The sequence below is a fragment of the Aythya ferina genome (assembly GCF_964211825.1).
Source record: "Aythya ferina genome assembly, chromosome: 6".
Lineage (NCBI taxonomy): Eukaryota > Metazoa > Chordata > Aves > Anseriformes > Anatidae > Aythya > Aythya ferina.
The window spans coordinates 28,311,068-28,326,319 of record NC_140303.1 but is presented as its reverse complement, the minus strand read 5'-3'; the positions used below and the strand labels follow the sequence as shown (position 1 = coordinate 28,326,319).

Below are 15,252 nucleotides of genomic sequence, written 5' to 3'. Positions count from 1 at the left end.
GAAAAGCTTGAACTAATCTTAGACACAAAAACAAAACAAACAAAAAAGCCCAAACCAGCAGTATTCACTTGGAGATCATTTATGGCCTTTGGAGAGAAGATGATGCTTTGTTGGAGTATTACCTGTCAGAAAGAATCCTTGGACCAAGAATTGTTCGGGGCGTTATATGACATTCAGCAAAATCATATCCGTTAGGAGATGCTTTCCTGCAGCAGATCCAGCTCAGGGTCCCATTTCCGGATAATGCAAAACACAATGGGACTACAGATTTCTGAGGAAATAAATCCTTTCCAAGCAGTTGTCGAAACTGTTGAGTCTAGGGAAATATATAGAGATGGATGGGATATGTCATTCTTAGAGGGATGAGTTATTTAAAACTAGTCTGGGGTATACTATTCTTAAAGGAATGAGATATTTATTAACAGACTTGCATATTCCTGTAATGATTCCAGTGAGAACAATGAAAATTGTGACTGAGTCAACATAAATTTAGAGTTAAAAGTTAACTTAAGCTTGGAATTTTCAAAGGCACTTAGTGTTGACCTAACTCCGATCTCTTCAAAGTCAATGGGAGCTTTATGACTTATGTCAGTAGAAAGAAAATTGTTCTGATAAAGAATGGTTCTGAAATCACACCCTGAATTGATAAGCACATACTTTCACTATATTTTTGATATACTTTTGATAAATGCATATTATTCTAATGTGGATAGGTTGTTTCAGGTGAGTTTTATACTTCCCCTAAGAATAATGGAATGTTAAAAAAACACAAAACGAATCAACCAAGAAACATAAACAAACAAAAAAACATCCCCAAACTCCTTTATGGTAGGGAATAAGCCTTCTGCATTTTGCATAGAGCTTATCACACCAAAGTTTTAATATATAATAAATAAAAATAGTCCGTCTTTTCAAATGCATTGCCTAACTAAATTATTAAGTCACTGGATATCATTTATGTTTTTAAAGTGGTGACCAGGTGCTTACAGCAAGTCTTAAGATACTCAGCTGATAGACAGTTAAATCTGTAACATATGCCCCACCTGGAAAATATGGCCCTGAAATAACTATTCAAAATTAAATTTCCATGTGAAGTTTGCCTATTTTGGGCCCCATCTCCAGCTGGAGGACAAAGATGAGCTTCTTTGAGAGTTAAATGTTTTACCCCAGCTGAGCATTGCATCAAACTTATTTTTGTCCTTCTGGTTAGCTGTGATCTATAGGGCTTGATTGTGCTTGGTTGATGCACAACTAGGAAATGCTTAATATACAGAGCAAACCAATGTGATGTTAAAGGGGAAACTTGTGAGCAAAATTTTATTCTGCATAAAGTAGATTGGAGTTTTGCCACTGATATACATGGGGTTAGGATTTTTTCCCCTAACTTTTCTCACATCTTTACTTTTGATGTCTTGCTGCATCAGCCTTTCTGATACGTTAATGCCAGTTTATATGTTCTGAAGATACAGTGTCTGGTAAAGCATATGATGATGCAATCCTAGTATAAACCTTCCGTGTGTTTCTGTTCTGTCTTAGGCATTAAAGGATGTGTCTTTTTGGCTACTGCTCTGCTGGAGCTGAAACTTTCCCAAAACTCACAGCTAAGCAGTTCAGTGTGTGTTGCATGGGACAGCTACAGAATTCCAATTACTGCAATGGTGAGTAGCTCTGAGACATGTAATCCTCAAATTTAAGTCATTAAGAAGGCTGTAAATGCACCCAGGAGCATTCAGGAGATAAAACAAACACATTTAAATATATATATGTATAAAGATCTTCAGGCCATAATACCTTTTTTGTCAGAAGGTATTATCTGATTATTTGTTTGGTGTATCAGAATGATTTGCAAAATGAAAATAACAACCCTGTTTCATTAGGCATTATAAAGCACTTGCAGAAAGAGTCGGATTTCTAAGATATGCATTCTAAGAAAGCAAGTGCTGTAAGTGTGATGGAGGAGGGACAGAAGCATGCAGTGCAGTTTACATACATATGTTTTTGTTATAAATGAAACAGAAAAGAGAAAGCAAAGATCAGACATCCTGATTTATCCTTTAACCTGCTCATCAATGAGCTAATTTCCTATAGGAGCTGTAGTAGAAATGAGTCCTGAGAAGGGATTTGGAGGAAGATTTAAAGAGGGATTTGAAATGTTTGGCTCTGGTTGATCAAGTTTTCCATTAATGGTAGTTAATGATAAAAGTCTTGCGCTTACCACAGGTTCTGATCAGATAGCGTTTCTTGAACGTGAGGGGGCATCTATGGCTTTGAATGTTGCATGGGCATGTATTATATAGTACTGCTTGAGGTTTATGCTGATCAATATGTTGTGAATATGAATTTAAATGCAGATTATTATATGTTGGATATGCCGCTGAATATTCGCAATGATACAAGTCCTATGTGTATACAACATATAGATATGCAGATACACAGGTTTAGCTGATTGTGTAGGCATTACATCATTTTTATGTAACTGCTTCTGTGGAAATTACATAGTAAATGATAAAAATATTTGTCTTTGTTACTACCATCACAGCATTTTTCTAAGAAAAGGACAAATTATTTTCCTGTTTGTAGCTTACCAACTAAAGATCAGAGATACTTGAAGTCATAAGCTGTACTTTGTTGTTGCTGGTATCACAGCTTTAACCACAATTCTTTGCAGTGCTCTTTCTGGTGAAGGGAATACAGAAAAACTGTAAGTTTGTTTAGAAAGGTTTATAGGCATTTCACCTATTGTGCAGTATACTTTTATTTTGTAGCCCTTCCTTATATTTACTGTATTTGTGGTTTGCTGTGACAGCACTTAAATTCCTCCATTGTGCTTTATTTTAAGACTTTCAGTTGCAGCTGAATTGAACACTTTAGAACCCTAAATTTATCTTTTGTGTTATCATGCTTATGGTTTAAGTTGTCTTGCTTTAAAAGCCAGAAATCTGGGGCCTAGGAAAATGTTGCAGATATTTCAAAACCTGTATAGTGATGCCAAGTACCAGGAGCAGCTTGAGACCAGTAAATGCAGCAATTGCCCCTAGAAGTACTCGGCATTAGGCACAAAGGTATTTACTGTTCTATATCTAAAGACATAAAACCAATCACGCATCCAGTGCCCACACTTTTTTTCTTCAAACTGTAATGAAAAAGAGACTTATCATGTAATCTGTCTTCTAGACATGTTTCCGCTCCATTTCCGAACTCTCCTTACTCAAAGACAAACCTTAAAGAAGAGGAACCTAATCACGAGCTTCATTATATGCCCTGCCATAGCAGGCAAGTGAATAAGCAGGGTTCAGATTGTTTCTTTCAGCTGAAAACCGTATGTGCTGATTGCAACTTTGTTAAATACATAAATAACTGGAGCCCTTCCAATCAGAGGCAGCCAAACCTTTTAATCATATACAGAAGTGTTCCTCGTGACATAATTATGCTATCCAGACTCCTTCCTTCATTGGGAAATATTCTGTCAAACAGTAAAATAATTAGCATGGATTTTAAAATCAGCATTGACATTCTAATGTCTAATTAGGTAATTGTCATTGGCACAGCAATACCTATTAGGAGCATGCAATTTGTGGAAGGGGTTTTGATGGAACAGACTGCAGGTGCAGATGGTCTAACAGCAGGACTCTTACCCGATGTAAACAAAGGTATTTTAATTAGCCATGTGACCCTGATCATTGTTAAAAGGTAAGGGCTGCGCATTCATCTTCCCACCATGTACTTCCTGGTACTTTCAAGGGTAGTGTTGAAATACCTCGACCTGGGGTAAATTACACAGAGACTTGATTGAAATTCTGTTCAAATCTAATTATTGTTTCATTTGGCTGTTGGCAATGCTAGCGCTATATTGCAGTTGGCTCAGAAGTCTTACCTAGTTCCTGGTCTATTTTTGGTGTATAGATCTCAATTGCTAACCTACACGAAGATATCAACTTTTGTTTAGTGTATCAGGGAAGAATTCCAAGATGTTGAATTTGATGTTCACCAAGTGTCTATCTGTAGCTTGCAGGAAAATACTTTTTAAAAATACAGAGGACTCATATAAAATTACAAAAATCCATTGCTAGTGAGTTTACATGCAACTTAACATTGATTTTAGTTGAACTTAATTTTAATTGAGAAAACATGAATGAACACACAATAGTAGCTATGAGTAACCTTGAAATTAGAAATATCAGAGACCTGGTAGGCTCCCTGTCCTGTCTGCACCAATTATGGTAGAAGCACTGCATGTGTTAGGTGTTCTCGAGCAGATGTTGCACCTGGTAGTTGAAGAAAAAATTCAGGAAAACTCTGTGCATTTTATTTTTCTCATTAGTGCAAAGTGAACAAATATCCAAAAAAGTGAAGGAAAGGCACTTTTTTGTGTGTATATATATATATATATATATATATTTTTTTTTCTGGAGGCTCCTTTATTGATGTTTCAATTACATTACCATTTTCTAATTATAATAAGAGTATTTTTTATTAGAAGAGTTTGGCCTTACTCATATTTAGCTTTTTAGCACTTAATCACATAAAACCAAATACACATGCTTCACTATAGCAATGTAGTCTAATTTAATGTTTTGGAGTTGTTTTTGCAAACAAAAAAAATGAAGTATCTGTAGAGGTGGGGCCTTAAACTGTACACTACTTCATGCAGGGTCTGTCTGTGTGGTATGTTTTTTTCAATGTTTACCTCAATGAATTTTCACTAGATCACTAATTTTCACAACTGATACTCAAATAGGGTGACATAATTAAATACATAGATCTTCCCTCTCTCTTTTTTTGAACTGGTTGGTGCTGTGATGAGGCACAGGAATACAGTTCTCCAGTCAGTCTGCGAGTGGTTTTGTTGTAAATATTTACATATGCCCTTTATGCAAGTTGACAAAGTTAGCAAGTTGAATATGAGCCAGCAGTGTGCCCTGGCAGCCAGGAGGGCCAATCGTATCCTGGGGTGCATCAAGAACGGCATCGCTAGTAGGTCAAGGGAGGTGATTGTCCCGCTCTACTCTGCGCTGGTGCGGCCTCACCTCGAGTACTGTGTGCAGTTCTGGGCACCACAGTATAAAAAGGACATGAAGCTGTTGGAAAGTGTCCAGAGGAGGGCTACGAAGATGGTGAAAGGCCTGGAGGGGAAGACGTACGAGGAATGGCTGAGGTCACTGGGCCTGTTCAGCCTGGAGAAGAGGAGGCTGAGGGGAGACCTCATCGCAGTCTACAACTTCCTCGTAAGGGGTTGTCAAGAGGCAGGAGACCTTTTCTCCATTAACACCAGTGACAGTACCCGCGGGAACGGGGTTAAGCTGAGGCAGGGGAAATTTAGGCTGGACGTCAGGAGGGGGTTCTTCACAGAGAGGGTGGTTGCACACTGGAACAGGCTCCCCAGGGAAGTGGTCACTGCACCGAGCCTGTCTGAATTTAAGAAGAGATTGGACTGTGAACTTAGGCACATGGTCTGAACTTTTGGGTAGACCTGTGCGGTGTCGAGAGTTGGACTTGATGATCCTTAAGGGTCCCTTCCAACTCAGGATATTCTATGATTCTATGATTATCAAGTCCAGAATAGTTCCACTAGTCTGAGAGTAACTCCTGAAACCATTTCACGTTCAGTCTGAGTGGAAGTGCTGGATCAGCATCTAAGTTAGACAGATCTAAGCTGATGATGACAGATCTAAGCCCAGATGGCTACAAAGGTAGAATCTGGTGCCCTGAAGGTTCTCATTGTTAGTAATGCCTGAATTGGGTATAAGAGGCTTGCAAGTTTAGAGTTTTGGCTAGTTAAAAAGGGGAAACAGTGCTAGGGACTGAATGCAGGTGAGTGACGAACACAGGAGCCAAGTTATCCCCCTCCTTTGCAGAAATAGTAGGTACCTCCAGGGAAGGACAAATCCCCTCTAGGAAAAGCCTAGCTATCTGCAGTGGCTGGAAGGAGGGACCTCTGGCTGACAAACCTCCTCACTTGGTTGCGTGATAAATGATAATTTGCTAGGATGGGGTCTGTGCCAGTGTGCAAACTGTTTTTAAAGTGTGGTTTTGTTTTGTTTTTTAACATTTCTGAAACTGCGTTGCTGCAATTCGTGAGCAAATGTGCACAGTACCCTACTTGAGCCAATTCTGTAGTCAACATTAAGACAAAATGTAAACGGTAAATCTTTTGTTTATAAATAATTTATACTACCAAAGTTCTTAAAATTCTGGAGCGGCTGAGGTGTATAAGAGCCCAGCAGAGCTAGTTTCTTTCAGGACAGTAGCAATGGCTTCTTGGGCGTGGGGCTTCTTTAACATACGAGAATCCAAGCAAATTTTTTTTGGTAATTTTCTTTGCCACTGTGTTTTGAGTAGGAAGATCTCTTAGGTTCTGGAGCTTGGTAAGTCTTGATTATTTCACACTGGACTATTTCACATTACTACTTTATGAACGTTGCTGGTTCTCTAATGAAATACATGTTGGGCTTCTGACTTTGGGTTTAAATCCACCCAGTGCTGTGTAATGAAGAATCTGTCTTCCTCATAAAGGTGGTATAGACTATGTTCACTCTCCTGATTTTTTTTTTTTTTTTAGAAGCTGTCTATCTAAACACAGAAATATTTATCTAATCAACGGTGAATAATAAACTTCTTTTATCATCAGATTAGGTAAATATGGCAAAACTTTTCAACTTAAGAATTGTGTGGCTTAAGTCGCTGCTGCTTTCTGATGAATGTGAATGTTTTTCCACTTCTGTCAGGCGAGTGCTATAGAGACCTTATTGTTCGAGTGTGAAATAATGTATACTTGCTAGTTAATGAGTTCAACCACCATGAGATAATCCTCAAGTGACATGATGCCTGTCTGTGCTTAAAATAAATAAATAAAAGCTAAAAAGAATACAAATGATAAGCACACATTATATCTCTCCTACTGATGCTGGGGTTTAATTATGGGGGACAATTACCTACCGTAGTCAAAGGATTCGCACATTAATAACATTATATGGGGATAATGTCTTTCTAAGCTGCTATACCATTTAAAAGCTGGTACTTATGTTGTAATCCAGATTCCGTCTACCCGTCGGTCCTGTCTGGATTATTGCTACATTATGTAATGTGGTCTCATGTTTTTTTTTTTTTGTTTGTTTGTTTGTTTGTTTTTTTTCTGTGTAATTAATGTGTGGGTCTGACTGATCCAGTCCACTCTAATAAACCAGTATTAATGAGTGAAATAAGTATAATAATAATAATAATAATAAATCCTACATGATTTCTGAACTTCTCTGTTACTCTATGCCATTTGTATTCAAGAAACAAGAAGATTAATTTAAACAAACATATATATTTATATACAAATCTAATTCTATTCAATTTGCATGATGCAGTCTCTGAGAACTTTTCTCTGGTTTCACCCAAGAAAAAAGTAACTGCATAAAAGAATACATTGGGTAGATAAACCTTCTAATTCTGCATTCCCCACTGCTTTTCAGTCCTGCACTTTCACAGAGGAGAGCTATGCTAAAACCTGTCAAAACTTAATCTCTTGCATATCCTTCTTAAATATTGTGTTTTGTGCTTTTCCCCACTGTAAAACCTGTTACTGATCTCTCCTAAGAATGAGTGAAGTATTCGTGACAATATTTGCAGGTTATTAGAAAATCACAGGAACACTGATGTCTTCAAGTTTTTGCAAAATGTTCTGCTTTTTGTGTAAATTTTAACACACTTATTTAAGACATGGCATTTATTTTAGAAATATTTCTCTAGTGGGCATCAATTTTCAGAGGAAGAAAAAAATCAATGGCTTGATTTAGTGCTGGTTGCTAATTTTCAAAAGTTTTGGGAAAAAAGTGACATAACTCATAAATTATTTCTAACGGTTTACTGCTTTCTTTTGTGTTTAATACTGGTTACTGATAGCAAATGTAGTGCCTGTGCTGTGAAGTGTTACAGCTGTGTCTAATTTACATATTTCCTGTGTTTTTTAGTGAAATTAAGACATTTTCCATGTATTTAGTTGTTGCCTGTCTGATTTCTTCCTATGTTGATACATTAATAACTCAAACAGATAGTGATGTGCTTTCATTTTGCTTTACAGCACCTCTTAAAGCTTAGGAATAACAGGAAACTCTCTTGTTGGCTTATCACAGAGTTAAAATTGCAAATATAAACACAATGTACTGGTTTATAGGTTGAGGAAGTACCATATCACAGATCAATGCAACTCAGGTTGATTCCAGTGGGGATTATTAATGTATGTCAGCTCTAAATTCAGTCCTGCATTTTGGGGATTTTACTACCGATTGCTGCTGGTTAGTTTCAGTGTCTTTAAAATCTGCCCATTCTCTGTAAATGTCAACTTGAAATTGGAAGCAGAGCTTTTAAAAGATAATTTCCAGTTAAAGAAGTTTTTTTCATGAAACTTGCATCAACCTGCGTAAAGTAATCCATGAACTAACGTAATAACTTCCTAATAGAGCTACACTTGAATTCTAAGGATGCTATAGCATGTAATCTCCTTTCATATTAAGTATAGCCTATTTAATACTTTCTCTCAGGATATATATATATATTTTTAAACTAAAGCCATTTTTAGGCTTCAGAAAAAATGTTAGTAAAATATTATATCAATCAACCTGAAAATTAAGATGAAACTGTACTCTTACCCAAACTGTTTTAGAGAATGTGTGTGCTAGCTTTGTGTAGCAAGGTTTGTAGGAAATGTCTTTTATTACAGCATCAGAAATAGCTGGAAAAAAAGGATGTGGTCTGAAACAGAACCAGAAAATTTCTGCTGAAAAACACTTTGGGAACAGTTGTTTTAGTTTAATTTCATGTTCCTCTATTAGAGAACTTGAGGAAGAGGTGTAATTAGCACATGTGAAGCAGAGCAGTGGTCTTGCTGAGAGAGAGGTGATATCCTCGTGGTCTACAGGGACAGAGGAGTAGCCAGCAGCTGTGGAGCAACAAAGTGTAAAAGGGTCATATACCATAAAATGAACACCTGTATGGAATCCAGCAGTTTTTCTAGCTCATATGTACCGCCAGTGCTTGGGGGTGGTGGTGCAGCAGTGATTGTCCCAGACAACACATCTCCTAACCTATACGTAGCCACAGTCCAGTCTCTCTTAAGGTGTCAGAGGTGAACTCTTTCCACCAAAATACATGCTGTGTATCTTAATTTTAGGGAAAACTATAGCAACCTTCCAAATTTGAGGCTGGGAACTCAAATTCCTGACTTGACTGGATACCATGAAGTACGGGCTCAATAGAGATATTTGGTTTATGGCACGCTATAACTTCCTTCATTAACCTCTCCACATTTCACAGACTATAAACTACCTGTCTCTTTCTTTCTGCTAAGAGAGAACCACATTATCGTCTCTTTTCTTCCTCCCCTTTCTTTTCCTCCCCTCCATGTGAACATCCCCTCTGTTTCACTGGTGCCAACTACCTTTCCTTTCAGAGATGGTCTTATAAATACTTGTCTTAATTACACTCTAAGTAACTGTTCTCAATTTGTGTTTAGCTTTGAAGTCTGCTGCTTGTATTTCAAACAAGAAATAGAAGAGAATGTGTATGCCCAAAAGCTTGTATTCTCTCTAACTATACCAGTTGGTTTAACAAGTGATGTGGTGTCCAACTACAAACTGGTCTTGCTTAGTTTCCATGTCAGTGTGGGCCTCTGCACTGGATAATCAGGATGGAGAAACTGGGAATGGGGCTGCTTTATGACAGACTCTTACCTATTTGTAGCTCAATGTTTCTTTATTAAGCTTCTTTCCCATGTGCATTGTCTGCTTGTCCTTGCTGCTTTACCCACGGTGATGGTGCAAGGATATGGGATGCTGCATACCCTGTTCTGAAGTACACGTGTATGGATAGGATGCTATAATGGGGCACGTCTGTTGCTTAAAAACATTTATTCTTAAGATTGGGAAGATGTACCAGTGATGTATTTGTTGCACTGGTTTGTCTGGCTTCATGAAGAATTTGCTGATCTGTAGTTTGCTTCTGATGATTTTGATGGAAGTGGGAGTGTGTTTGAAGGCTGGAGAGGAAACTCAGCTTAAGGAAAATTTCAGAGACAATGGTCAGGGATCATGAATTCCATAATTTCCATGGTGCAGTGACATGCCACTGTCAGAAGTTGCTGGATATGGGGCTTTTGTTCACCACTGTGTTGAGCAAGTACGATAGTAACACTGTTCATTCAGAGATGAACTGTTTCCCTGGAGAGTATTTCTACTGAGTAAAGTTCATATTTAGATGGAGGAGATGAAGATGGGTCTCATGATTTTTCTTCTCATTATAGATATGATGGTGCCTCAGGGTTTGGCTGTGTAGCTTGGCTTTTTAAATGTGTTTTGGATGATTGCTAACTAGATGACATAGGTCTGTGTTTTCATTAATAGTAGTTTCTAGGCTACTACTTCTTATGCTAATCTGATTGCAGATCTGCGCTAATACACCTCTGATACTCTCTAGAATGTAGATGTTACAGAAGCTCTTCAGGCATACTTTGATGGAGGAATGGTTGTTACTGAATTCCTCATGGAACAACAAGAAGAACAAAATCTTTCAGCCATTTGTGCATGTTAGTTTTGGTTGGTGCAATTACCTAGAACCTGTTCTCTAGGGTGGGCTACAAACAAGTTGATATATTACATGACTGCTTAAATGCTAGTTTCCTGGGGTTAGAGACAGTCAGTTGTGGTTTGTGAAGAAAAAATGGTGGTGGTAGTGGGGTTTGCTAATGTATTTGGGTTTGAAGTCTGATGGTTAGGTGTCACCTTGTAGGTATTCAGGAGATTCTGATGTTAGGGAGGTGTTTGTTACAGTATCTGGAGGATGAAGAAACAGAATATGTCAGCTCATGCAAGGCTTTGTAGGATGTTTCTGTGAATTTTGAGAACTCTTCAGCAGGGCTATAGTGGATGCCTGCACATGTCCAGTGTTTCCTTGCTTATTTGTCATTGCGACAGTGTGAAAAGTTTGAGGAATGAGAGATTCAAATAGCAATTTTCCTAGGAGCTATCAATGGATGCAATCGTACATACATGTATATAAACTCTGAAATCAAGAAGGGGGAGTAAGGTCTTTCTTAACTTTCTTGTAGCAGGTAGTGCATGTTAGTCTTACTCATGCAGTCTTTGCAGGTTAGCATGACAGTAGCTTCATCTTTGTCTGCTCTTTGATGACTGAATCATAGGGCTTCTAGAAAAAATCCTTTAAAATTTGGTTAATGGCTGATTCTATTCATTAGTGTTTCCTTGGTTTGTTTTATGAACCAGTTGAGGTAATGATGAAGTTAGGGGAGGGAAAAGGTGTCCAGAAGTTACTTAATTTTTGTTATGAAAAAAAGTCTTGGAGATGTGGTTGGTTTAAAAAAAAAAAAAATAGTAATTCTCTAATGTCCCATGTACTTGTGTTGTACTTGTGTATTTATTGAGTAGCTTCTCTGTGCAGAAATGTAGATCTATGGGAGAGGTTTACTTGCTTGTTAACTTATCAGAAACCCCAGCTTAAAGCTAGATGTTGCAAAGGTGCTCTGTGGTCATGGATGTTGCAGCTTTGGGTGAGGTTGTGGTGTCTTACCAGGTCTGAGGGCTTATGTGGTTTATTCCATCTACTCTTGCTATGGTGGTATATAGAACAGTGGCAGCAATTCTTGATACATTTCTTATTTTAATATTGTGATTAAATTTAAATGACTAGAGATCAGTTAATTGTGCGCACACATAATTGTCTTATGTACCACAGTGATATTTGAGGATTCGCCAAGACTGGGGCTCTGTGGTTCTTGGCTAAGCAGCAAATAACCCATTCCTGAAAGAGACATTGCTCTGATCTCTCCTATCCTTGTTCCTCAATATTGTCTCTTTGGTTTTTACACCCACTTTGTGTACATTGACCTATATTAAAATGAAAACTTTTCAGGGAATGGCTTGTTTATTACTTTGTATTACAGTACTTACTGCGGTGGAAATTCTGCCTGCCAAGATCTCTGAGGACACCACAAATACAAACAATAATAATACTGAATCACGGAAAGTTACGCTTTCATCTGTTTGATATTTACATTCTTTATGAGGGAGAGACTCGGCTCATGCCCATATTTTGCATTGTGTGAAAACATGCTTTTACTGGAGTTCTGGCATGTTCGTTTAGTGTCTTGCTCTGTGCATTGCCTCCTGCTCTTTTACTTCCCTGATAAACTCTGCAACAGCTCACACCCACTGTTGAGCAAAGAAAAGGAAACTAGGCTCAGAGAATTATGGACTAAGGATGAAGCAGTTGTGGACCCACTTGCCTTATTCTTGTATTAGTGCTGTGAAGATTTGCATGGAGGTGATGGGGGCCATGATGCAGCCCCTAGTCCCATCCCTCAGGCACTTGCTCTGGGAGAGGGGTGACCTGGCACCCTTCGTGTGCCTGCTTTGCCCTGTCTTCCTTCCTGGAGGTGTTTGTTCTCACACCCGACAGTAACTTTCAAAAAATCTTCCTCAAACTCCTGTTTAAAGAGCAAAAATGAAATGGTCCAGTCTCCCCTTCCAAGATAACCACGTTAAATTATGAAAAAAAAATAGTATTTTTATCCCTTCCATAGACTTCATGGTCTCCTCTTCCCCCTTTATGCATCTTTTGCTTGCATTATGATCATGAAAACAGAGGCAGGACAAGTCTGTGTGGATCGGGGTAGTGGAGTTTTGTTTTTGTTTTCCCCAAAGGGGCTATTTTATTATAAAGTCATGTGGGCACACAGTCACGAGGTAAGGCCTTCAGTTTTAAGTTTCTCAGGTTTATGTCCTACCTATCTAACCTGTGTATTTACATTGTTTAGCTTCTCAGTGTTCTGCTATGCTGAATGCACAGCTAGGTGTAAACAAACAATAGCAATACTGGCACAGAAAGCCAGCCGTTAGTCTTTGTACTGGATGAAGAGAAAATTCATGGCAAGTGCAACAGTGAAAATCATGCAATTTACCAACTGTAACATTCTAAAGATGTAATTACTGGACCAAAATGCCAAATTTTCAGTCCTCTTCTGATTAGTTGTTGGAGCAATGAGTTATCACAAGATTGCTACTTGTTAATATTGGCAAATCAACAGCTGCTATTCTTTGGTATAATAATATCACTAAATTCTGTGATTGTCATGTATCTAGCTTTACATCAGATATGATTATGCCCATTAGGATTAAAGTCATTATATGGTAGGATTAGAACTGAGCATGATTTTGGATAATGACAGTGTTAGTGTCACTATAGATTTCAAATTACATTAATTTCTGTCAGTATGGAAAAAAAATACACTAGAAAACATTTTCACAGGGACTTGGGGATGTGTTTGGCTCCTGGTAGTAGCATTGATATGATATCTAGGCTATAAATGAAGGAGGGTCATATAATTTACTGTCTACTGAAAAGAATATGTACTCTGTCTTCAGAAATTCAGGTGCTGTAGAAATGATCCGAGCAAATGCTGCAGTTACTGCAAGCTGTCAAAACTCTGTTTCCTTTGAACAGAAGTGTCCAGAGCAAATACTGCAACAATGAATCTTTTTATCATTCTGCAATCCCATTTGTGATAAGAGGAATTCCTTGGGGATTATTTTAAATTCTGTACATTAGCAGCAGTTCCGTGGGTTAAATCAGATAAAATAGGCTCTTATCAGATTATTAGTCACATTAGGCAATTACATTCTTATCTCTTAGAAATAATTCTTGCAGCCTTGGTGCTTATTTTTCCTCATTAGAAGCGGCTAATTCCTGATTAAGATCTTTTGCCTTCCGTACAATAAACCTTTATATTGGATTTGCCGCATAAATTGAAAAATACCTTGCGGCAGAGGGGGACAGCTGCGCTTCCCCTTTAAAAATACACCTCACTTATAGTTTGAACATCAGTCACACAGATTTGTCACTTGCAGTTTGAGATTTAAGAGAACTACAATGCTGTAGTTCTTTTTCTGCACCAAATTTAAAGGGCCTCCAAACCAGCATGGTTTCACAGGTCAGGGAAAGCAAACATGTTTTCATTTGTTCTTATGGAATTTGATTTAAATTGTGTGAAAATCAGAGTAATGGAAGGATATTTCACATCATTCGTGTAGCTGCTGTAAACGTATTGCTCCATGAGTAAGCCCACCTGGGGGATGCCCTCACAGGGCGGTTCCTGTGCAGTGTGGGTGGGAGGGATGGCGCAGGGAAGGACCCTAATCCCTACTACTTCTGGCTCTTTTGGAAAGTTTTCTGCAAACAGGGTGTCACATGAGTGGAGCCGTGCTTGCTGGCAGGTATGTCTAAAATACAGGCTCATGTTTACTGTAGGAACTGGATCAAAGTTGTTTTGCTCTTTCATGTAATTAACTCAACCCAGAAGAAATATCCAATTGAGCGATTTACTCCAGATAACCAAGGCACTTGGGAAAAGGCAAGTGCTTCAGTGGAAATAATACCTGGGAGAAAAAAAAAAAAAGAATCAGATTGCTCCACAGGTCTGTCCTGTCTGTGTTACTGACATTCATTTCTGGTGCTGAAGCTGATAACTCACCCTTCCCACCCTTCCAGGAGCATTTGCTCTTGTGATTGCTGAGCCATCCCTGTGGCTCTTCCCTGTGTGCCTTTCGGTACAAATCTGTGCCTTACATGCAGAGGCCTCGGCACGTGGGTGTGCGTGCATGTGTTAGAAGCAAGTGCAGTCGGTGTTACTTCAATATTTTTGTAAAGGATTAGCAGAATTTTTTCCCTTATTAGAAGTGAGATGATGAGAAATTTTCAAAGGTAAAAATGGCAAACACCTAACTCCTATTAAAAATAAATGGAAATTAAGTGTCTGCCAATTAAGACTGTGAAAACCTTTCTGGTGGTCTTTAGGATTGAACCAAATTACATTGAAAACCAGATGGGAATGTGTTAAGGATGAAGTGATTGCCTGAGACAAAGTGTGGCCTGTTGGAGGTGGTCCTGAGTGACATTTTCAGTGTCTGTGTATACGTGAAGAATGTCATATTATATTTACAGAGCACCTTTTGTAAAAAGTTCTCAATGCTTTGGCTGTACAAATATTGCAATGTGCATTGCTTTCATTCTGTTTTCATATCTCACAAGTGATGTTAAACATTCATGCCCGGAGACATTGCACTTGGACATCCGTCCACTTTATTACATGGGAAAAGCCAATAGTTACATGACTTCTTCATAGAGCTCTTGGAAGCCAGTTCTGGGATACAATTTGAATGGGGTAGTAGCCTTTCAAAATAGGAAAAAAGAACTGTGTTA

At 38.3% G+C, this 15,252-nt stretch overlaps 1 protein-coding gene across 1 annotated transcript in view; it reads left to right on the top strand.

The window, feature by feature from the left end:
• Positions 1-1,601: 1,601 nt before the first annotated feature.
• GLI2 (GLI family zinc finger 2) overlaps positions 1,602-15,252 on the top strand; it is a 297,910-nt gene continuing 284,259 nt past the window's right edge. Inside the window, exon 1 of the mRNA XM_084523598.1 lies at positions 1,602-1,658. The gene's annotated coding sequence lies outside the window, so the exon portion shown is untranslated. The remainder of the gene's footprint in view (positions 1,659-15,252) is intronic.